Source organism: Archocentrus centrarchus, chromosome 11 (assembly GCF_007364275.1).
Source record: "Archocentrus centrarchus isolate MPI-CPG fArcCen1 chromosome 11, fArcCen1, whole genome shotgun sequence".
Lineage (NCBI taxonomy): Eukaryota > Metazoa > Chordata > Actinopteri > Cichliformes > Cichlidae > Archocentrus > Archocentrus centrarchus.
The window spans coordinates 20,025,395-20,049,160 of record NC_044356.1 but is presented as its reverse complement, the minus strand read 5'-3'; the positions used below and the strand labels follow the sequence as shown (position 1 = coordinate 20,049,160).

General features: G+C 41.1%; 1 protein-coding gene across 1 annotated transcript in view; it reads right to left on the bottom strand.

Annotated features, from left to right (window-relative positions):
* gabbr2 (gamma-aminobutyric acid (GABA) B receptor, 2) overlaps window positions 1-23,766 on the bottom strand; it is a 184,085-nt gene that overhangs the window by 21,777 nt on the left and 138,542 nt on the right. The gene's annotated exons all lie outside the window — the stretch shown is intronic.

The following is a 23,766-nucleotide window of genomic DNA, read 5'->3' as shown; positions in this document are numbered from 1 at the left end:
AAGCATGATTTCACTGTCCTCTGTGCTCTCTCCACACATACATACACTTTAAAGTGTTCAGTGTTAAATCTTCATTAAACTACAGAATTCACATCACACCATTCACTTTCCATCCCTCTTAAGACAGTCCTCTCCTCTTCCTCTCCACTTCCCCACTAATGAAGATAAAATGATCTCTTTACTTAAATGTGTCTGTCTGCATTTCAATATTTCTGCTCTCTTGCTTGCTTGAGCATCCACCCCCTTTTCTTCCTTTTTTCATACAAGCCTGTAATCCCATTTGAGGACTAATCCCTCTGATAGAACCGTGGCCCAACGACCTTCTAACCACTACTGGGCCAAATTGGCATAAACTGTGAAAAGAATTTTTTTTTTCTGTTGTTCCCCTCTCTGCAAGAAAAGGGCACAATAATATTTTGACAAAAGACTGATTTCATGTTGTTCAGATAACTGGCTGACCTACCAGTGCCCAACAAAGAGGAAAAAAGCTAGAGCTTCAGGCAGGGAAATTAACCACTGGTTATGGGTTCATATTCTCATTTTATTCACTGATGATTGTCTGTGCCTACAGGAGCCTGTACTTCCTGCAATTTTTTTCCCCCTCCTCCGGGTAGCAGTAGATGCAGCTCAACGCGCTTTAATCTGAGCCATTAAATTGGTCTTGATGTGTCAGCAGCATGTGTCAAGTTTCGCATTTAACCTGAGAATCCTATTTTGTATCTTTACCAGCATCTGATGGCTGTGAAGTGAAAAATTCATGAATCGTCACACTACCAATGAAGACAGAAGTGTGTTGCGATCCCAGTTCAGTAATAAAACGTCTACTGCAAACTGCTGCGCTTTGTTAGCACTGTCAGCAGAAGTGGCAACCAAATTAATTTTTCACAGTCTGATAAGTTTCAAGTGTTTCTGCAGGAGTTCTGCAACTAAACAAAAGAGAGGTGTACTTGTTTATGTTGGGCAAGGATTTAATAATCAAAGACAAGGGCTTTCTACGTGTTTCTGAGCATCCTTGTTCTTTCCAGTGTGGTTACACATACAGCAAGTTGAGTAATATGTGCAACGCAAAGAGAAAGTAGCAAAAATGATGATGATATATTAGGAAAAGTAAAACGCAGTAAAAGGCAGGTTTTTTTTTTCTGTCCTTCTGCTTGCACACCAACTTCAAATAAAAGACAGTAAAATAGCTTAAGAGAAGATACTACTCCTTCCACTTTCCCAATGTAGGCACACAAAAGCCACACAAACACACACGTGCACACGCAGTCTAAAAAGTCTAAAAAACAGACATTATGGCACAAGTACTAAAATAGAAACGTGTAGATGAGTGCTTACAAACAGACTTATTTACTCACTAATGCATTCTTATTATTACAGCATAATGACACACAAATACACAAAGCTACATTAGAATGAAATATGCGCACACTCACACTGGTGCAGCTCCCTGGGCTCCAACAGGGAGCTGCCTTAACTGATTTATTAAGAGCTAAACGCGTCATTAGTGTAAGCGGCTAACCCTGAACACTGGACTCATTAGAATATGCAAATGCTGTGGTATAGCCTCACATTCTGCTAAGGCTTTTGTTATCAAAGGCTCCAACTGCTTTTATGGCTGCTATTCTTTAACATAACTCCCTGCCATTACCCTAGCTTCCATCAAAATGCCCATCTGCACACTGCGATGCTTAGGGCTGTATGTTGGGTGCAACTGTAACTGCCTTATGTCGCCATTGCTGCACTTGTGAAGGAGGCGGGTACATCGTTATGAAAGTTTGTACAGTGCTGGGGAATTCCATGTACTTGTGGGAAGTGGTATCATGACCGAGAGGTGGGAATGCCGTTAATGAGAGCTGTATACTCCTGGGAGGTAGGCATATCTTTTTAGAGGTATGAAAGTACACTGCTGCAGAGGTGGAAAAGGATTTTTATTTGGGTTTATACACAGCTATGAATACCAGTTGCTCTAGAAACTTAAAGGTGATTCAAGTAGGGCCTTTGAAGGTAGGCCTGGAAGGGTTTGAGCTCTACATCTATGGCCAAAAGCTCACTGGTTGCACAAAAATTGGCCTAGTTTTAAAGCTGCTGTAGCATCACTCAGATCTGAACAGGAGAGTATTTATTCAGTGAAAGATGAGCACAGAAAAGCACTTATGTTTTCTTTCTTCTAACAACTGGCCTCAGCATATTTGATTTACCAATTGGTCGCAGTTTGTTGATCTGACTGATACACGTTGGTAATATATCATCCAATCACCTGCCAGGTATTTTTTGAGAGACAAATTCCCAGATGCTTCCATGCAGGAAGCCATCTGGTGTGACCCTGCTAACCAGCTTCAATATTAGAATATCCAAATGTGTTAGAAGAGATGCTTAAAATGCAATAGGTAAATAAATAAATAGAAAATCAATCAATCCCTTGCACTTCACACAACATATGCATATGCATGCAACTGCAGTCAAAGATAGATCATCATCCATTAATATCTAGTGTGTATGAGTGCAGAGTGGGTTCTGAGCTCTGCTATAATACAAGTGATGAATTGTTGATATTTGTGTTTCAGCTTATCCTGTCTTGGGGGCAAAAGTGACTGCTTTGCTAACATGCGGAATACAAAGACATGGGGACAGACCAGGGTTTGTGGAAATAAACACTCAATCTAAATTTTTCACTCACGTGTCCCTCCCCATTATCCAAACAGAGTTATCCATCCAGTCCACTCAGACACACAACCCTTTAACACCTGGGTGCAGTTCTTTATCTAAAGGGCCACAACCAGGATTTGTAACCCAGTCAATTCAGTAAGAAATGAAAGCCACGAAGAACTAGAAGGATAAGTCACCTAATATGACAAGTTACTCTCATCCATCACCTCACTCCTACAGTAAGTATTTCTTTTTTTTTCTTTCCCACTCTGATTTCCCTTAGCACCATCTCTCTTTGAGCACCACGTTTCACCTGGTGCTTAAAAGGAGGCCTGTTTTCCAGCTTGTAGACAGGTCAGTGGTTGATGACTCCAAACTTCATCTGCAGGTATACGCCTCTTCAGGACAGATGGGCCCTCGATGTCCCTTTAAATCATCGGTCCCAGAAAATAGTGAGGGTTTCGGCACACAAGCAGTCCATATTTTCTTCCACATTTTCCAACAACAAACACACACACACATAGCACTGCACTTTTACATGCAGCTCATTTTACATTTCCAAGATTTCATTTAGCTCTAGCTCCTGATTGAAGTACAGAGGATTGGAATTTTTGATGACCTTTTACAGTCTTCCTGTTACACTCCTCTCAACTCATTCTTGTTCCTATGCCCGCTTTCTTTCTGAAGGCACAAAATGTGTGTTTTGGTTTAATATCTGGAGGGTCTTTGGTGGCACTGGCTTTTATTGTAAACCACTCTCAGCCATTACACACTACAATACGCTGAAATAAAAGCCCATCATTATGTCAGGAATAACCCTTTTCCATTTTACCTGCTTCACTACATTTCCCATCATCCTTTGTCAAACAAATGTGTCCCAAAAAAAGGAGCTTTACTGTCAGGAATTAATTTCCGTTCATTTTCTCTTCCTGCTTGTTTACAATGTGTGACAGAACACCATCCTCGTATATCATGTAAAGTCTTCCTCAGGAAATTACTGGAAATGACCTGTCATGTTAAACATTAATTGAACAGAGAAGACCTATTCTATCTGAACCCGCCATGAGCAAGTGCAGTATGTTCACAGAATGAATTAATCTGCTTACAGACACATTCATTCAGCATTCAGCTCCAGCACCTAATAACATCAAATGCAACAGTGGCTTCACACAATATGAAAGCAGACTATAAACGACCTATTTGCAAATATTCATTTATCCTAACCTTTACGCAGGACGAAATTGGGGAAGGAAATCCCCATAAATGTATTTCTCTATTTAAAGAATCAAACAATCCAACACTGTTATTCTTCTCAAACACATTATAAATGATCACCCATATTGCGTATGGACGCCAGGCAGAATCTCTGTACTTGCAGCATAAGGAGAACGCACCATCCTCTTTTCAGGAATCTCTCCCTATATGTACTTTTCTTTCTACTTCATCCTCTGTCCCTGCAAACCGAGAACAGTAATTGAGTCCTCTGAGGCCTCGAGTTGCCATGAGCCCTGTGTTGTGGCTGCTTAATTGGCTGTGTTATTCACAAGTGGATCATGTTGTACGGTACTGTGTCAGTGGTAGAGGCCTTTGAGAAGTGCATGTCTTCTTCACCAAGGGAACAGATGGAAACATTTATACCAACTATATATTTCCTAGTCAGTGCATATACTATTCAGCTGTGTGTGTGGGAACAGCGCTTTGTACTGTGCTTTCACTCTCATAATCTTTTGACATGTTAACTCGAATACTCTAACCTGTCCAGTTCACTGTCTGTACTATTGTCATTTTAAAAATCTCATTCTCTCATCTCTCCTTATTGTCTATAAACAGATATTTGCGTATTAATGTGGACAATCTGTAGGCAAGGATTGTGATTTTTGGACTGAAATAAATCTTTAACTCCATGACCCATGTTTGGTCACCCTGATTATCTCTCTCCAAGCCAAGTTGTGACAAGACACTCCTGAACAGCGTGTAAGGATGGATATTTTCTGCCTTGCTAGCTTCATGCACTAAAGTGTGTGTGTGTGTGTGTGATTGCACGTGGAGGCTAATAGGAGCAGACAGCATAATGCATCCCCTCTCCACTTCGCCCCTCCATCAGCTGGCCTCAGCTACAGGACTCAGGTGTTTCTAAACATACAGTCAAAGTGTAAATATGTCCAAAGACTGCACATGTATTTGGAATTAAGGAATATTCTCTTGGCACAAGTGAAACAGCCAGCCATATGAAAACCTTATGTGATCACTTGCTTTGTTAAAGGTCTCACAGCAGGTGGAAGGACATTAGACCTAATGCGATTATTCCACCTCAGTGGTAGCCGTATTAAGAATGTTAAAGGCTGAAAATCATTAAAAAACAAAGCATTAACATTATTATTTCCATTGCAAAGGCCTGGCACTTTACTCACCCCGAACCATCACCTGCCCTCCCCACCTTTCTTCTTTCCTTTTCGATCTTTGGCTCCTTAATATATGGTCTTTTTTTTTTTTGCTTCCTCCTCCATTCCTATCCTCTTTCCATTCTCTCTATTCCCTCATCTCAATCTATTGCCTCCGAGGTCCGGCCTCACGATCAACTTTTAGGAGGGACCCAATGATGCTGAAATGCTCTGCAGGATCTCCATGATGCTCTGTGAGAGCAGGAAGGAAGCACACACCCTCATACAAAAAACACAAACTTAGGCACACACAAAAAATACACGCTTAGGCACAGCTGCACAGCAACAATTGCAAGTGCCCCCCAGATGCCCCCATACATGTGTCAGGGGCAAGTAGTGACAAGAATGTGAGCAGTGTGTCACACTGAGAGAAGGAAGAGAAAGTTATATGATAGGAGCCTCAATAGCAGCCTGCAGGGGCTGACACAATGAGTTCAGTGCCACTGGCTTAATGTGACAGTCCTGCCAGCACCTTGCAGCCCGTGCATGGAAGATACACACACACACACACACACACACACACACACACACACACACATGGACATTTCCACACAAGCTTGGGTGAGTCAGACACTCCCAGGGGCATCTCTCCACCTAGCTGAAGCTTGGCTCTGACAAACACAACACCTTATGGTTAGCTACTGGTGGTGCCCAAGGAGAGACAGCAACACAGGCACCATGCTTATTTCATGTCTCTAATATCTCTAACGATCCACAGAGCACAACAGCACTTCACGCAACAATCTCCATGCACTTCTTACCCAGTTAAACATACCCTTTAGCATAAGCCAGTAAAAGTTTCTCGCCTTTCGTTGTTTGTGTTTGTGTAAGAGAAAGAGAGACAGACAGCAGTGTGTATACAGCGCAGGTTGATCAGCCCTCTGCTACATCAGCAGCAGGCAGGAAATCCATAGGAGCTTGACAGTCAATTACTTCAACTGTCATTGGCCTGCCTTTGCTGGCTTCCCCAAGGACAGCAACCAGTCACTCCAAAGAATGATGCAAGAGCACCAATCAAAGTACAGGAGGATCTCACCTGAGCCACAGAAGGCAGGGGCAATCTCAGGTAGGAGAGAGAAAACAGGTATTGATCAGTATATTACTGGGATGGTTGTTTTTGGCCTGCTGACATGTATGCAAAGACTGAATAAGTAATTAATGCAGAAAACCAGACTACAAGATCGTAAATAAGAAATAACATACCCTGTTCCTGCTTACCTGAAGAGAAGCAGATTTTGGCCTGTAAAAACACTTATATAGTGCATAAAAATGGATTTGTGTTAGATGAGGTCACATAAATATCTTCTGCTGCAAATGACACTAGACAAAAAAAAGCATTTTATTTTGAAATTGAATGTCCTCAAGGCAAAAATAAATAATTAAATAAAACGTCAGAATCATATTGAAGGACTCTCCCTCTCCTTTTTTAAGACACATAAACACACTCAAGCACATATATTTCTTAATCCATTTCCTTACTAATCCATTCCCTCCATTCCAGTCAAAATGTCAAAAGCATGCACAGACAGTTCCTGTTAAAAAGGACAAGCAGGGACACGTGTCTTATTTAACCAAAAACAAACAAACAAACAAAAACGTTCAGGGTGATACTGTGTACCTAATCAGTTATCCACTCTGCCATCAGCAGCATTTTTAGGAAATATTCAATACATAAAATCAGTGTCAGGATCCAGTTTGTAGCAGCAAGTGTTTCTGGTAGCAGCAGATCAGCTCTTGATTTCATTAGTTGATTTATATGTAATGTTAAATATTCTTTCCAAACAATTCAAGTATATTTTAATGACTCCACAAAACAGTAACATAGTGGACATGCTCGAGTTTCAAGTAACAGCGCTGTCAGGACAGCATAAGCACTGTGATGCATGACCAAAGATTTCCAGCAGTTGCAATGATTCCTTTAAGCTTTTAGTTTTCACTCCTCTTTCTTTTCTTTTTTTCTTTTTTTTTTTTTTTTTTGCTTCATTGAGAATTCTGTTGTGGTTTTTGAGGCTACATATCCAGTGAGTGATCTCTATCTACAGAATACAGCATTAACAAGTTGAACAAAAGGTAGATGATAACAGAAATCCCAGCAGAGCAGAGTAATATCTTCTCTCTAATGTGCCGGCCACATGGAACTGGCAGTGTGACAGAGATTATTATTATCGTCAGATGGTCAGATGGTGCTTGTTTTCATGGCTCAGCTGGTTGAGTTTGGCCATCGGGACCATCACCAGGTGCTGCCACGTCCTCCCTCAGCACAGACTTACCATTGGAGGGCACTGCAGGGTTTATGCATTCCCTAGCAGGCAACGGTGTGACTAGAATAATGTTGGAAGCACAGGATGATATATATATATTTTTTTTTCCCCTTGGAGGATGACATCAGATTTAGCTCAGATCAGTTTATCTGAATGTAGATGGATTTTACAAAAGCTTGTAAAGAATAAAGGGAGGCAAAAGTAAAGTTTATAACAACACTCACACTAAGAAAAAAAAGAAGGAAAAAGGCAATGAAAGTCTTAAGGGAAAAGAAAAAAAGAACTATAGCACACAATCTTTGGACATGTGATGCTGGAGTGTGTCCTTGAATTAATTTAGTCCAAAATGTAAGAATAGAATTTCTACTCTGATTGAGGCAGATTAATTAAAAACCAAAGCCTTGTTAATTATACCCAGCTATCTCAGACAGATGAGCCCTCTGATGCGTTGTCTGTCCCTCTCTGTAAAGCTCACCTCAGCTCCTCTGGCGCTGTCCCACTTTACTCCTGTCTCTGACACGTTTTACATCCGGGACATAAGTTCATGCTGCAGATATATCAACAGTCCTACTTTGACCTCTGTTAAAAGACTTCCTGAACTTTAATGTCATTCTCACTCATAATTTGTGATTTTCAATGTATGCATTAGTGATATGTGATGGCTTGCACATTTTATTTTACAGCTTTTTTATGCTATTTTTTTTATACACGCTGTAATAGGCATAATGCAGAATCCTTGAGGGTTGAGTTGGGACTGTGCTGCAACAAAATGCTACTACTCCCTTGCTGCCACTTCTCATTTCTTTCCTTTTATAGGTGTAATGAAGAACAGCGAATACATCTCGCCCACTCTCTCTCATTCTTGCTCTCTCCCATCTCTCGTCTCCATTTCTCCGTCACCTTATCGATCCTCCAATCCAATCAGGCTCTTGCAGCTACGTGAATCTCATTCTGAGGACATGGCAGCACATTTAATCTGAGCACAAATCAATAGCAGTATGTCTTGGAAAGGAATGCAAACTGTATATGTGTTTATATATAGGAAATGTTTGTGTGTGTACACGTGTACAAAGAGAACTGCAAATTAGAAAAAAGCCGAATAAAAAGAGAGAGCTATAAGCCATATTATCAGCATATTATTAATATATAATTTGAGCAAATCTGGCCTATATTTAAAATGGTCTAATGACTGAGAATCTGTAAACTGAATCAAAACATTCCAGTTAATATAGAGTGTAACTCTTATACTAAGATCTTCTTAGTGAATGATGACAGTGTGGAAAGGTGATATTGTAATGTGTAGATGAAATGATGCAGATAAGTAACAAAAAAAATGCAGCTTTTCTGTGGGTGCAACCTGACACCTTGCTGCAGATACTGTGTAACAAAAAAATACTGCACTGCTGTTGAGGCTATTTTGAAACTGCTGGGTAATTCTTTCAATATGGCGCACACACACACACACACACACACACACACACGCACACGCACACGCACACGCACACGCACACACACACACGCACACGCACACACACACACACACGCGCGCGCGCGCGTAAGTTTGCTTTTCTACCTTCAGAAAGAAGGTTCCACTCATGCTTCCTCTCTGTCTTTACTCTTGAGTCATGTACAGCTGCCGTGCACAGAAAATGCTTTAACTCAGCGGTATTGTTTTTTTCCCCACTCTGCATCAGATTACATCTCGGCAATGAACACGGACACACAATGTCACGGATGGAGCACAGACCCATTAGGATCAGAGCCCAAAGAAATAAGCACATAGGCAGGGAGACCAAACACATACACGCGCTCTCTCTCTCTCACACATACACACACACACACACACACACACACACACACACACACACACACACACACACACACACACACACACACACACACACACACACACACAGACAGGCAAGCAGTGTTTCAGCAAAGACAGTCAATGTTGCGCAGTGTGTCATTCAGGTTAATTACCGGACAGATGGCTGTCAGTGAGGCTGGGTGGGTGTGGGTGTGCAAAACAGGGAGGTGGCATGCCTGTAGCATAATGACACCTCTTCTGTAAACATACATAAGCAATACATTTACAGTGGTAGGTGAGAAGTACAATGCACTACCACGCCAACATAAATCGACTGACAATCAGTAGATTCTGTTTGCAGCGATGGAAGGATTCCTCCTACCTAATCATCTCCAAACTACTTTCTCGCTCTCTCGCCTCTTCTTGCTCTTTCTCCCTTTTATGCACTCCTAACACCCCTTCTGCGTCGCTGCTCTCTCACTAATCCACAGTGACACATCTCACCATTCAGATCTCACACAGAGAACGCCTGCCTCGCTGCAGCTGATAATGTGCAATGCGCCACAGAGAAGCAATCAGACGATTTAACACAGAAATAAACAAGCAGTTCGCACATGACAGGTAATTCATCATTAATGACTGTAATTTTCAGCAGTCATATCTAGTTTTGGACCTCTATAGTTAGCATGTCAACATGCTGCTGTTGCTCAATTCCATTGTGAAAATCACATATTAAAAAAAGCCTGAAGCATATGGGCTTAAGCTATATTATAATATAATGTTAAATGAAGCAGTGATAGGACGATGTGCTTCATTTTAACTGGGAAATTATGCTAACCAATCTGTGATGCATAGCACTGGGAGATCTCATGCTAATTGCAGCAAGATGCTAAATGATTTTAGGCACTAACTTTCTCCTGATGTACAGCATTAATCTTGTGAAGGACTGGAGTCTTTAAAGTGTAACTAGTTTTTCCTTACTTTCTGTCTAATATACATAGAATTACTATGTTGAATGCCATGAAATATGGCCAAAAACTGAAATATTGAGGTCAGCATATGTAAAGGTAATCCCTATAGGTCAAAAACTCAGGCTTCAAACTGCTCTAAATGCACTGTTTCAGACATTTCTTGCACATCCTTAATACGATCATCTCAGCCACACAGCTCTGGCTATGAGCAAAGAAACCCCCAACACGCTGTTCAGACATTCTGTTTGGGAAGGGGAAGCAATCAGAAGAAAGTGATGAGCTTTGTTCAGATAGTGGCTGAACTGAGGGGTTGCACCAAGGCCTAGTATAAAATAAATAAGATCATTTTAAACAGTGGATCACACAAAGCTTCACTAGTAGTGTCTAACAATAAAAATATGTTGACAGAAATGATTTTTTTGAAGAGCAAAAAAAACAAAACAAAACAAAAGGAGCAAAAAAGGATGTCCTGAAGCACTGTAAGTGGCAACAGCACACTTAAGTGGATGGGGTATAGTTCAAGTTGCACCATATGGTTTATATCCTCCCCTCCCAATGCACCTTCTGAGTGTATTGATCCAAGACATTCATAATCGCTCTTTGCGCTTTGTGTTTCCGGAGGTTTGCAATGGCAGAGGTGGCTGCATACACCAGAGGACAGAGAAATAAAGCGAGGGAAACCAGGCCCAAGGACAGCTTGTCACATTCACTCAAGTGAGAAGACCACAATAAATAGGACATATTTATTGGTACATTACAAAAGGATAACTTTCAGTTTCAGTATAGTGATGTTGGGAGCAGAGATCTTGGCAGAAATAGTGTATTAAAAGAAGACAGGAGGCAATCAGGTGTAAAATACACCCTAAACGTTGCCAGGCTTAAGTGATAAATTTGACTCAGTTTTGGTAAAATGAAGACACAGTTAGCTTAACACGGAACCTTGTGTAGCTTTTATCCATTTAAAATACTTCAGATTAGATTACCACTTAATTGGAACCATTTCCCCCCCTCAATGTTTTATTCCTATCTCCTACATCGAGCCTTCTTTTTTACTGTAAAGAGCGTTATTAATGACAGTTAAAGCAGTGTGTGCAGGCTTGGCTGTAAAAAAAAAGATGCATGTTAAGATCAAAGTAAGTGATCAAATCCAATTTAACCATGCTACTCCCATAATGCCAAAAAAAAAAAAGCGGGGGGGGGTTGTCCCCTCTGGGCACTGGGCCAGAATACATCTGCCACAGATCACAGACAGATACGAGTTGGGTGGATTGTATATCCTGACTGAGTGAACCTGGAAACTTGAGAGAAAAAAAAAACTCTCAGTATATGAGTCAGGCATTTAACAAAGGCTTTTACAGCTGCGCAAATTGTGCACACAGTAGGAATTTTTTGGTCTCACTTCTATCAGTCGTATCATTTAATATTTACAGTGCCTGCAATGTGAGTAGATTTGCGTAGATGTACCATCTATACTTTTCGTATATGCACCAAGTCAAAACCTCGCCACATTCTTTATGTACAAATAATATTCAACATAAGCACGTGAACAACAATAGTTTGTCACAACTAACTCAGATGATTTATAGGGGGGAGCAGGACGGGCACAATGCCAGGTTGCTGCAGCTGTGTTGGGTTTAATTATCTGACCTTCTCGTCGACTGGCACACAGTCTCCCTGCCGATGGCAAGCGCTAATCAATGTCACCCTCGGCAGTGTGATGATAAGTAGCCATGACACCCTTTATCCCCCCCCCCCCCCCCCCCCCCCCCCCACCTTCTCTCTCACACTCGGTCTCTCATCATATCTTCAACCTCTTCTCCACTAATGTCTCTATCACATAGTTCTAGCTGGCATGCTCACATTTTAGCTCACTCGCCCCCTGTAGATCATCAGCCTTCACTCTCTTCAGCTTTCTCTCCATCTTGCATGCTGTTTACCCATCCTTTCATTTTGGTTCTGCTCTGCTCTTGTCTCCTTTCACTCTCCTTGAGTCCCCTGCCCCTCTTTCCCTTTCCTGCTATCTTCAGGTCTCTATACTGTTATTGTAGAAATCTTCCACTTAGTCGAATGTGTTTGTATTCCTGGGCTTATAATGCTGAGGTAGCACCGGTACTTTGCTCGAGCGGCAGAGAAGTACTCTCATCTCCCCATCACTGGCAGACCTTGGTCGTCTCCTACACCTGACTTCTAGGAGCATTGGTATATATGTGCTTAGTGCTTTTATTTTGGAGGGTTGGGTGGGTCAGTGATTAACCTTTCTGTAATCGACCCCTCCCTCTTACTGTGCTACTGAGTCTCTCAGTGGTGCCTCCTTGTCCTTGAAGCAAACACAACTCGGTGAAGGCTGTGCAGTGTCGCTGCAGTGTGTAACAGCTTGTGGTCTCACATGAAAAGTAATTAGTGAAAAAATAAATCTCCAGTAGATCTTGCCATAACAGAGTTCTCATCTCACACACAGCTGTTACTTTATAAATTAATGTTGTAGCTTACAGGGAATTCTAGTTAAACTACATTACATACAGAAATGCACTGGTCTCATTTACAATTTCAATCCATCCCTTTGACTTATCAAGATTTAGATTATCATTTAGTTATCAGATTATTCTTTCATGTCAGCCTGCACTAAAGTCAGCAAAAGTGCCACACTGATTGAGGCTCTGGGATGTTGCAAAGAAAAAAGCAATCCTCTACCTGATTCAATCCCTGGCAGCAGTATTTGCAGCTTAGCCAAAGGCTGGGTGGCAAGCCAGCAAAGGTCACAGTGACTACTATTGGTTGGTCTTTCTATCCTGTCTCATGCTGTCTAGACAAAGAGTAGAGATTATCACCTATAAAGACCGTAGCATTAGGTCATTGGATGTCAAACGTTACTGCTTTTCTCAGCTTTATAACATAATTTTCTTTAAAAAAAAATTCTCACAAGCAATATAATTTTAACAGTGCAGTTAGCTAGGTTATTTTCAGGAAAATGAACAGTAGCATTTCTGTATAGCCAAGCATACTGTTCAGTTTAGAGAGGCAGCAAACTTGAGCTCAGTCACAATCCTGGCAGAACAGGCGATCCCAACCCAGCCCACATCAGCTGATGGCTCACCTGATACCTGTTTGCACACCCAAACTATCAAATCTCACATAGAGCAAGCTATTCAAACTGCTTTAGCTGGCCCACACTTACAGCTTTTCTGCAAGCTGCTTTGCAACCCACCACTGTTGTGAAGGTCTCAGACCTGAGCCATCCTACCTGACAAAAATTACTGGCAATGGAAATAACAGTCAACTGTAGTGGTCCTGATCAAAATATAGTAAAATTCTTTAAATATTTCTTTAAAAAGTGGTCCTATTGCAGCTTGTTGAACTAAATGACCTAGTTTTTCTTTCTTTTACTATTATATCTGTGTACAGAAGCATGTCTAACAAGAAAATCTAGTTCTTATTAAAGGTTATTGGTGAGTATTACTGAGGTGCCTCAATGCCACTTGACAGGTAGCTTATTCCTCATAAAAACAACTAAACAATAACAAATAAAACTAAATTAATTTCTTAATTTCTTACTTAACAAACACTCTCACAATCCCTTACTAAACTAATCAACTAAAAGGGCAGCCCTGTGCACTCTTATTTAATCCCTGGCATAACTGCAAATTGCAGAGATATTATTCCCTATTGGCATTTCATTTCTCTCTAGGTGCCCCTCATCATTACCTGACTGTTTCTGGGACCACAATCATCATCATCTTTACTATCCTGATTATCATCATCATCATCATCGCTGTCGTCATCATCATCATCACCAACACAAAACGAGTCACTGGCTCATCAAAAGCTGCATCTCTATCTGGAGTTAATAAGTAATCATATCTGTGCCCGTGGCCAGATGAGATAGCGCTGCCTTTCCCTAATCTGTGTGTGTGTGTGTGTGTGTGTGTGTGTGTGTGTGTGTGTGTGTGTGTGTGTGTGCTAGCCACTGAGCCTTAATGGAATCCTCAGGGCAGACGAGGAGCATTGATGAATGTGTCTGGTCATTGATAGAAGGTGTCTCTGGTATGAGAGAAAGACAGAGAGGCAGGAAGATGGAAAGACGAGGGTGAGGCCAAATGTATGGATAGAAGGGAGAAGAGGCAAAGGAAAGAAAGAAACAGAGAAGAACATGAGAGATGGACAACAAAATATTGATAAAAATGCAAGGGAGGGAAGCTGGATATTACAGCTGAGTGTTTGTATAAGTGAGAGTGCAGAAGCAGCATATTATTATAGACTAAAGCCTCAAAAACACATAATCACCTAGATTGTGACATTTACAGGCACACACATGCACATATTATTACAGTACACTACATATTATTTTGTATGCATACCTGTAAAATTGTGTAGACACAGTATATATAAATTCATACAAATTCACATATAACTACAGTATATCAACAACCAGTGTCCACACTGCAGTGGTTAAAGCCTTAGCTGTAAGTGTGGAAACTCTTGACACCACTTTTCATTTAAAAGACTTCTAATTGGTCAATTGCATACCCCTCATGCTCAATCAGCTGTTGCCTAGCAACTGCAGTCCGGGGAGCAGGAAGAGAGGAGCCAGGGAAAAAAATGGTCCGGGCAAAGAGTGAGAGGCGAGTAAAAGAGGTGCAGGTGATGGTGGAGGTCGGGGGTAATTCACTGTTTGTGCTTATTTTGCTAGAATGAAAGACAGCTATACAAAGAGGTGAGTGAAGAAAGGGAGGGACAGACGGAGAGAGAGAGAGAGAGAGAGTGAGAGAAAAATCACACAGCACATACGGATGGAAGAGAAAGCAAAAGGAAGCAAATGCTGCCAACCAATTCCATATTCGACAGATTCATTTGAACAGGCTCAGTCATGCACAACCACATGTCCAATTTACCAGCTAGAGTGTCAACAAATACTGCACCTGCGAAACAGTCCTAAGAGTGCTCTCCCGTGTGATTCACCGATAACGCTGTCAGCTTACACCTACAGTACACTGTTGTCCCTCATAAGACAAATACCACTGCATTGCCAAACCATGAAAAAATCATATTGGGCAAATATTCTCCACAAAATGATGAAATCCTGTGTAAACCAAAACCTCTGTTGACTTGGCTAGATGTCCTGGTTCCCCTCTTCCTCCCCTCCCCAAAACAGACTGAGGCAGAGACGAAATAAATCAAAAACATAACAAACACGAAAATGCTTTCAAACTTCAAACAACTTTGTACACGGTAAACCACTGACGAGGTAAAATAGACACATGCAGCTAAAGCAGCTTTAAATATAGAAACATGGAGGTGGAACTGCATTGATTTCTTTTCTTTTTTTTTCTGTCGCTGGTCTTTCATTTCTGAATGGTCTGTTCCTGTAGCTTTCTGCTGCATAAATCATTGCATTAACAGCTAACAGTTAGTCTACAGCTGGAGAATCTGTTTCCACCTTCTATTAGTGATGCCACCCCCCGATGCACTCTGACGTCTCTGAATATATTTGCTGTTTTAGCTCAATTGTCCTCTATTTCTTTTTCATTCTTCTTTTTTGGTTCATTCACAATTCATCCAGTTCACAAAACATTTGGCCTCCAAAAACAAATTGAATTTATATGGCAGCACTCTTTATATAGGTTGGGGTATTTGTCCTGTCCAGGTGGAGATAAGATTAAACTTGCTGCTGGCTGGGACATTCAAATACAGGCATAACTATAAATAGAAATGGCCATCCCTAAAGTGAGACATGTCACATAGTTACTTAGAGTATAACAGGCCAGTGTCAAAAGCACCATGGTGTGCCGGAGTCCACACAATGTACAGCAGAGTACCTACACAGTACATGTAGAAATACATACACAGAAATGTGATCATCAGGGAGTCATTTGCAACTGGGTTTATTTTAATAGTTAACAATGAAGCTACCCACATCAGAGCATGCTGTCCTTCACCCAAAACAATAACTGAACACAGGTGAAATATTACAGCACACACAATAACTGCACCTTATTATAAATGCAACAACACAAACCATCCATTTGGGATAGGCAAGCTCCTGGATGCTTATGCAGCCATGCAAAGCACCAAGACCGCGTGCGGTCTGTGTACCCTTCCCTTTTACTCTCTCCCTCACATCCTGCCTTCCTCTAGAGAGGGTCGATGAGAAGAGGCCTAGGTGGGTGGTGGTTATCCCTTAATGACCCAGTTTACTTTGAAAAGGCATTGATCTCAGCCAGAGCTTTAATGCTAACAAAGGCGCTTCAAAACCCATGTTAGCACCATCTTAGAACTGTTACTGCTGCATGGATAATGATGCACATGATGTTCTCCTTCAGTCTGAATGAAGACTTTATGACTCTCATTACTTGTCATGAGACATCAGTTTGAGCTCTCATGGGTAAATCTCTGTATAATTTTCTTTAAAAAAAATTCCAACAAGCCAACAGGATTAAATTAAATACAAAAAGGAGTTGACTTAGGCGCTAGCAAAACATGCTTTGATAGTGAAAGGAGAGCATAGTGTCCTTCAGATGGCAGTCACATAATCGACAGTTGACTGAAATGGAGAATGTGTGTGAGTGTGTAGGAGGAAGGGGAAGAACAACACAGCGAGATGTGAGTGTGTATATGTTGGTGCATAAATACAGTGTTAAGAATCAAAGGTCAGCATCTGAATTGTTATAAATTGTGATAAATTCATATGGCTGTTCAAAGCACACTAAAGGTGTTCATATTTATTTATTAATGAATTTTTCCAATACTGAATGTTATGGGACCTTTTTACATTCTTAAATTGTGACTAGTAATTAGTTCTGAATTAATATACTTTCCATACAAAGTGTACAAAGTGCACATTTAAATGGTTGTTTTCAACTATTTTCCATTTTGGCATATTCCAGTGCTCAGTGGAATATAGAATCACGTGAAAAAGAAAGTCTTTGCAGGACTCTGTGCAGTTATGTGAAAAACTAAATACACCCTTGCTGCTTCCATAGGATTTAAGAGGGTATGTAGCAGCCAGGTGCTGCTAATAAAATGCACTTCATTAATTGATCATCAGGAAGTGTGAGGACCTCTATAAAAGCATCCCAGCAAATTCAATCCAAGGTCAGACCTTGGAGTGCTCAGAGAAACCGCAAAAGAGTTACATCGCAGACTCTACAGGCCTCTACAGGCCTCTACAGGCCTCAGTTAGCATGTTAAATGTTAAAGTCCGTGATAGCGCAATTATTTCCCAGGAGAAAGCCTCTTCTTTATGAAAAGAACATGGCGAGTCTGACAGCTAAAGCTTGGCTGTAATTGAGCCATCTAACAGGACAATGATCCCTAGCGCACCGGAAAATCTACAACAGAAAGTGCTGAAAAACAAAAGAATCAAGGTGTTGCAATTACATTGCAAGTACATTATGAAGACATTCACCTGATCCGTAGCCAGGACATGAAATAATCTGCAATCAGAAGCCTAAATGAAAGATAATCTTTTTTTATTTATTGAGTAAATACTCAATAATAAAGTACGCTACAAAAAGGTTTGAGAATAACACTGCAAAATACCCGTAAGCTACTTCATTAAAACCTCAAACAGCCTCAGTGACCTTGACACACAGATTCCCAGTGGAGTACGACACGCATTCTCTGGCTCAAGGAAATTTTCTGGCACACATTTCACTCCCTCTGGCCACACTCGCTACTTTCCCCAACTCGCCCTATCAACACCAAATCCTGACTGGAATTGGGGCCAGATGTTGATCCCTCCCTTTGAAGAGGTGGAATTGGGAAACTACACAGAAGACGTTGATTTGAGAGTAGAAAAAAAAAACAGTGTGAGAAAAAGAAACACCAGAATAAAATGAGACAGAGAAAAGGGGAGATGAAGTGAGGAAAGAAGTGGAAGGGGAAAAAAAAGAGTTTCATCCACTGGCACTGCTGTCAGAAAGCACTATTTTCTTTTATCCTCTGCTTTTTCAGCACAGTCCCAGAGGGTAGGAGATGGACAAATAAAGAAAAGCAGGTGAGGCATAGAAGATGGAGCAGAAATCATGGGACAAATAAGCAAGTCTGGTAAATAGAATAGAAGCTCGTGGCATGATTCGGATGGAGAAATGTCCGGCATAGGTAGATGACAACAGCAGAGGGCAAGAGATTGAGCCAGTTCAAAAGTAAGCAAACAGACATGGAGACGGAAAAAAGAACACTGAATAAAAGAGAAGGGATTGAATCTGAGAAAACCTCATACCTGTGGGTGCAGGAAAGAGTCTGCAAGTTAAGTCTGTGAAAGGGACTCTCGTGAATGTAACCAATGCAAGTGGGTGGGTGGACAGAACAGCCAGGTCAAAGAAAAGTTTGCTCTATCGCTCGGCTTAAAAATAATGACTCCGGATATAAATGCATTAAGTATTAACCCCTCTGCTTGATATTCATATGAATGAATAATTTAATGGAATTACTATCACATGGGGGGTTATGGATGCAACATGCCACATTAATACAGCATATGCAGCCAAATGCAACGAAGCGAATTAATGGGGACAAATGTCAAGAATGAAGAGTGAAATGATTCAGCAGGACAAGTGGCAGGCAGTAGCACTGCAAACAGCACAGCACAAACTGCCAGGACTGCTTTGCACAGTGACTCTAAAGAGTGGAGTCACATTGATAGCAGGTGCCTGCTGTCAAACTGGTCTGATGTCATTATAAATAGAAATTACAACAGATGCAAAAACTGGCCTTCTTATTTGTTGCCCACAGCTTGACTGTTGTCTGCGATGACTTTTCCTCGTTTTGGAAATGATGTTAACAACAATGCTTTTTTTTTTTTTTGTTCCATCTTTTAAGAATAGTGTTTTCATGTATTACAAGAACAGATGGCTTTTTACAGCCTCCCACCAAGAGAAATAACTGTGTAATCTAAGGAATTCAGTCACTTAAGATGTATTTTAATAGCACAAAAATAATAATAAAAAAAAAAACAGCACGCATATCTGACTGCAGGATTTATGTTATGGGCAGATAATAAAGACCTTAACAGCACCCTTTAACCTCTGGTCAGATTAGTTGCACACCTTTGTTGTCTAACACTGACAATGACGGCCCTGTCTCGATTCCCATTGCTGATAATGAGGGCTCCCATTCAAGCTAATCACCATCATATCATCACTACATAAAGATGAATATTTCCACATTAAATACTAGTGGTGAGTCATACTTTGGCTTGCTACTTCGATGATATGATATTGGGATCGGATGAGTACAATGCCAACGTGCTGGGATAAAACTCCCCCCTCCCTCTCTTTCTCTCTCCCTCTCTCCTTGCCCAGCTGCATACAGGTGGGGGCAGCAGAGGCAGGGAGGCAAAGGTAAACTCTGTGAGATCTTTGGGATGAAATTCCGCACGCATGAATATGTATGTGTTGATAAATCGTTTCTGCTTCGATCAGTCATTGATGATCTATCAGCCTTGGGGATGTATTTCTATGTGCATGCTTAAATTTTCCCAGCATGCGTTGTCATGCTGAGGTGGGTGCCTCAACCCGTTATTTTTGTCTTATGAATCAACAGTGCTGCTCTCTGCGTTATGGATGTCAGGAACCATGGCCGTTGCCATGGTGATGCCACACTGCAATATTCTTTTGCAGCTCTCCTGCCTGCTGATGCTTGCAGCAGCTTCCAAGCTGCAAAAAAAAAAAAAAAACCAAAGAGGAGGGAGGTGAAGAAAGAGAGGAGACGAGAGTAGTGGGGGTCTGCGGCAGGATCCACCAGAATGCTAATCATCCTTTCTTGACAGTTTGTCCTTCATTATGCAGGGGACAATACCCAGGACCACAGGAGTGGATATTAATGCATCCGTAAACACAGGCACACATACAAAAACATATCCGTGCATGAGTTGCCACATTCCACATGTGTGTACACTGACACTACAGCATGTGTCAGTACTGCAGAGCTTAATTTGTAGCAGCCAGCAGCTGCTGAAAAATCCATGCCATTAATGAATGGACAATTATTAATGAGCCACAAAAGGGATTTTAATTGCTCACTGCAGTCTAACAATTCCATCAGCATTCCTGGGATATTTGGGGAGAAGTCAGAAGGATTCCTGCTTTCAGTACAGTAAGCTCCCTGAGCAAGAAACAGTGATGTGCATAATATTCTCTGTGCTGTCATGATTTAAGGGTCACTCAGTCAATTTACATTCCAATTTTTTTTTTTTTTAATTCAGCATTCTCGTCATGCATTCATAATACAGTATATACTGAAAAACAGAGCAGAGGCAAGACGTACCTTAAAGAATTTGGGAACAATATCAAGGTCGCAAATCATTTCTAGGGAAAGGACCATCATCTACATAGTGTAATTAAAACTGCAGGCTTGAAGTGGAGCCATAAAATATGACGGGGGGGGGGGGGGGGGTCCTCCCATTTGAAAGACTTAAATACTTAACTCCCCACACAATCTTTGGCCCGTCTTCACTTTTATTTGGGAGGGTATTAAATCAGTCATGTTTTATGAAGCATTCCACAAGGATCTATTGTCAGACTCTTTAGTTTCATCTTCTTATTAATGCTAATAAAGGATGCAAAGGGGAATGGTCCAGTTTTGTGAATGGTAGCTCATTAAGCTTAGCTTGCTAGATTCAGAGGAGTGGGATTACCCCTGCGGAATTGACTTTTTCCATGTTGCCTATGTACATCATGAGAAAAACTATTTTACCCAAAATCTCCAATAGCCACTTACTTAGATATATCCATGTCTTTGACCACACACTCACTTTCACTGAGTATATTAAATTAAAAAAAAAAAAAATTAACTTTAAGTAAAGTATGCTTGTTTTTGAGGCAATAAGGAAATCCTCTGGTGAAGTGGTTCAAACAGCAATAGAGGTAAACTAGATAGCACTGTGACAGTTCAATAACACTGCACTATCATTCTGTGTATCCTTGGATACAGCAGGTAGGTACAGCTTAGTGAACCCAAGGTCAACTCCAATTCTCCACAGAGGGGAAATGTGACAGGGGTGTGTAGGGGAGTTTCTGACAAAGACAGAGTGAGAAAGAGAGAGGTAACAAAAAAAAAGAGAGAAAACAGGATGTTGGTCTGGCATGGTGCGGTAGCTCACAGGGAACTGGGTAACTAATGGTCCTTCTCTTTGCGCCATTTACTGTTAGTCAGTCAGAGCGAGTCTCACTGGCTCCTGAGCCCCATGGAGACCATTTACCACGGCCATATTCTCCATCCCCTCAAAGAGTCAGGCCAAGTCTACCTGAGGTTCCAGATCAAAAACAGGACGCACACACACACACACACACACACACACACACACACACACACACACACACACACACACACACACACACACACACACACACACACACACACACACACACCTGGCTACATTTGTAGGGGATAAAATTAAATAAATTATTTATCATTATTATTTTACTTTATTTTTACTGGATACTTGTAGATCACAACAGCAAGTGTTCCAACACCTCACTGAACCCTTGTTATTTATTGCAGTGCTTATGCCAACATGTACATGGTTTGAAAACCTTCTGTCTCTGTTTATAATGGAATATTTTGGTTAGTTTCTCTTTAAAATTATTATTATAATAATAACATCTCCTAGCCTCTCTCTCTCCCTCTTATCTACTTTCAGTTTATTTGGGTTGCCTTCTGGTTTCTGGTCCCACGTGATAGGCCTGGAGGCCCTGGGTGCAGATGAGCTCCAGGCTGTCTCTCCCTCAGCTAAGCCCCAAGGGTCCACTGCTGCTGGTGCTTGATTCTGGCAGGCTAGGCAGGCTTGTGGGCTATGCCTCAGCCCAGGCATGCAGATTCATGAACCCAGGGGAAATGCAGACTCCTACACTCAGTGGTTTATATATATTCACAACCCTCACCTGGCTATGGTATAAAGTCTGAGAATACTGAGGAGTCTGAGGAGTTAGCTGCCCATACTGACAACATTTACAAATGTTAAGCAAGGGTTTGTTTCTCTCTTTAAGCAGGCTTAAATATATAAGTAGCTATCATCACAAAAGAAATACAGCCTCCTCTAGAGTTGTATAAATACCTTCACAGTAGATCCAAAGTAGCTAAAGAATGTGAATAATTCTGTCTATATAACGTCCATTTTTTGCCTCAGAGATCGCCCACTGGAATCTTTTTTTTTATTTTTATCAAGGACTAAGAAAGCGAGAGAGAGAGACAGAGAGAGAGGGGAAAAACAGCTCTCTGACCCGCTACTCTTTGATAAGCGCTATTTATCACTTCACAAGATTTTCATCTAATTGAAGAAAGACAAAATTGGGTGCAAGGTACCTTTCCACCCCCATAGGACCTTGGCAACAAGCAAGGAAACAAGAAGAAAATCCATTCAGTATGATCAAAAGAAGTCTCCAACAACAGACCCTGATTTTCACTGCACCAGCCTTCTGGCACCCTCTATTTAGCAGGAGGGTCAATGAGTATGCAGCCAGTGCTGTCAGTTTCTGAGGATTCTTGGGGTGCAGTTAGCCATCTTGTGACCTGCATACAGAAGTCTGGGGAACTTAAAAGGCAACTCATTAGGTGAATTGTCCTCTTAGTACTATCTATGGTCTCCTGTCTGTCATTTGTTAGCAGCAACAGCAAAGCCAGTGGCATATTTTAAGAACATGATCAAACAGAAGAGCTTAAACACATAATACAAGTTTTACATCAACACAGTTGCTGTAGCCACAGCAACGGTGTATGTGACAGGAAAAGCACTATACAGTATGTATAAACCTTATAAAGGGATGAATGAATGTGTATGTGATTTAAGAACTTTGGTCAGCTCTATCATTGAGACATTTGTTCCTTTAAATAAACAGGCTATGTTGTCTGAAAGTTCTTAGCCTTATTCTTTCAGCTGCAGCCTTGGTGGCGTAAATAATCTGAGAGCAAGTAAAGATCAAACCTGAAGCCACGCTGCTAAACCTCAAATCCTGCATTGTGGTACAGGCCTCTGGCGAGCTGGTCATATCCAGTCTTCTCTTTAGATTCCTTACATGGTTGGCATTTTTGTTTTGTTTTGCATTGAGTGAGCAGTTCTTCTTTGACACCTCTAGATTAAGTAAACTACGGCTGCTATCCACTGCACTCACAGAATAATTCACTGACAATTTACCTGCCCCATTTGAAACTGCACCCACTTTTGTTTTCACTACACATAAAATTATGATTATACATTTGAACTCTCCCTTGGCGTAATTTAACTTGATAGATAGAAGAGTTCCATAGCCTCTGTTAAACCAGGGAATTTCTTAATCATCTAATAAGTATCTATCTATCATCCATTTTAAGAACATTGGCATGGATATTTGCAGAAATAAACAAACAAAAAAATAACAACAACTACAAGACTAGACAGTATTCTTTAATGTGTACAGCTTGAAATGTCCCCGGCTGAAGTTTCATGTGGAGCAAAGTGAGCAGATGTGCTCTGAAACAATTAGCTTTCCTAAAACCACAGCTGCTGTACACTTCATTAATAAATCACTATTATACATAGATCCTTTCACCAGCAGCCTCTCACTGCACCCATGACAAAAATGGTGTAGTCATACTGACTTCAGGCAGTCTGCTCATCACAGGAATATGACAGAGAAATATGAGAAATCAGCCAATTCAACCAAAGT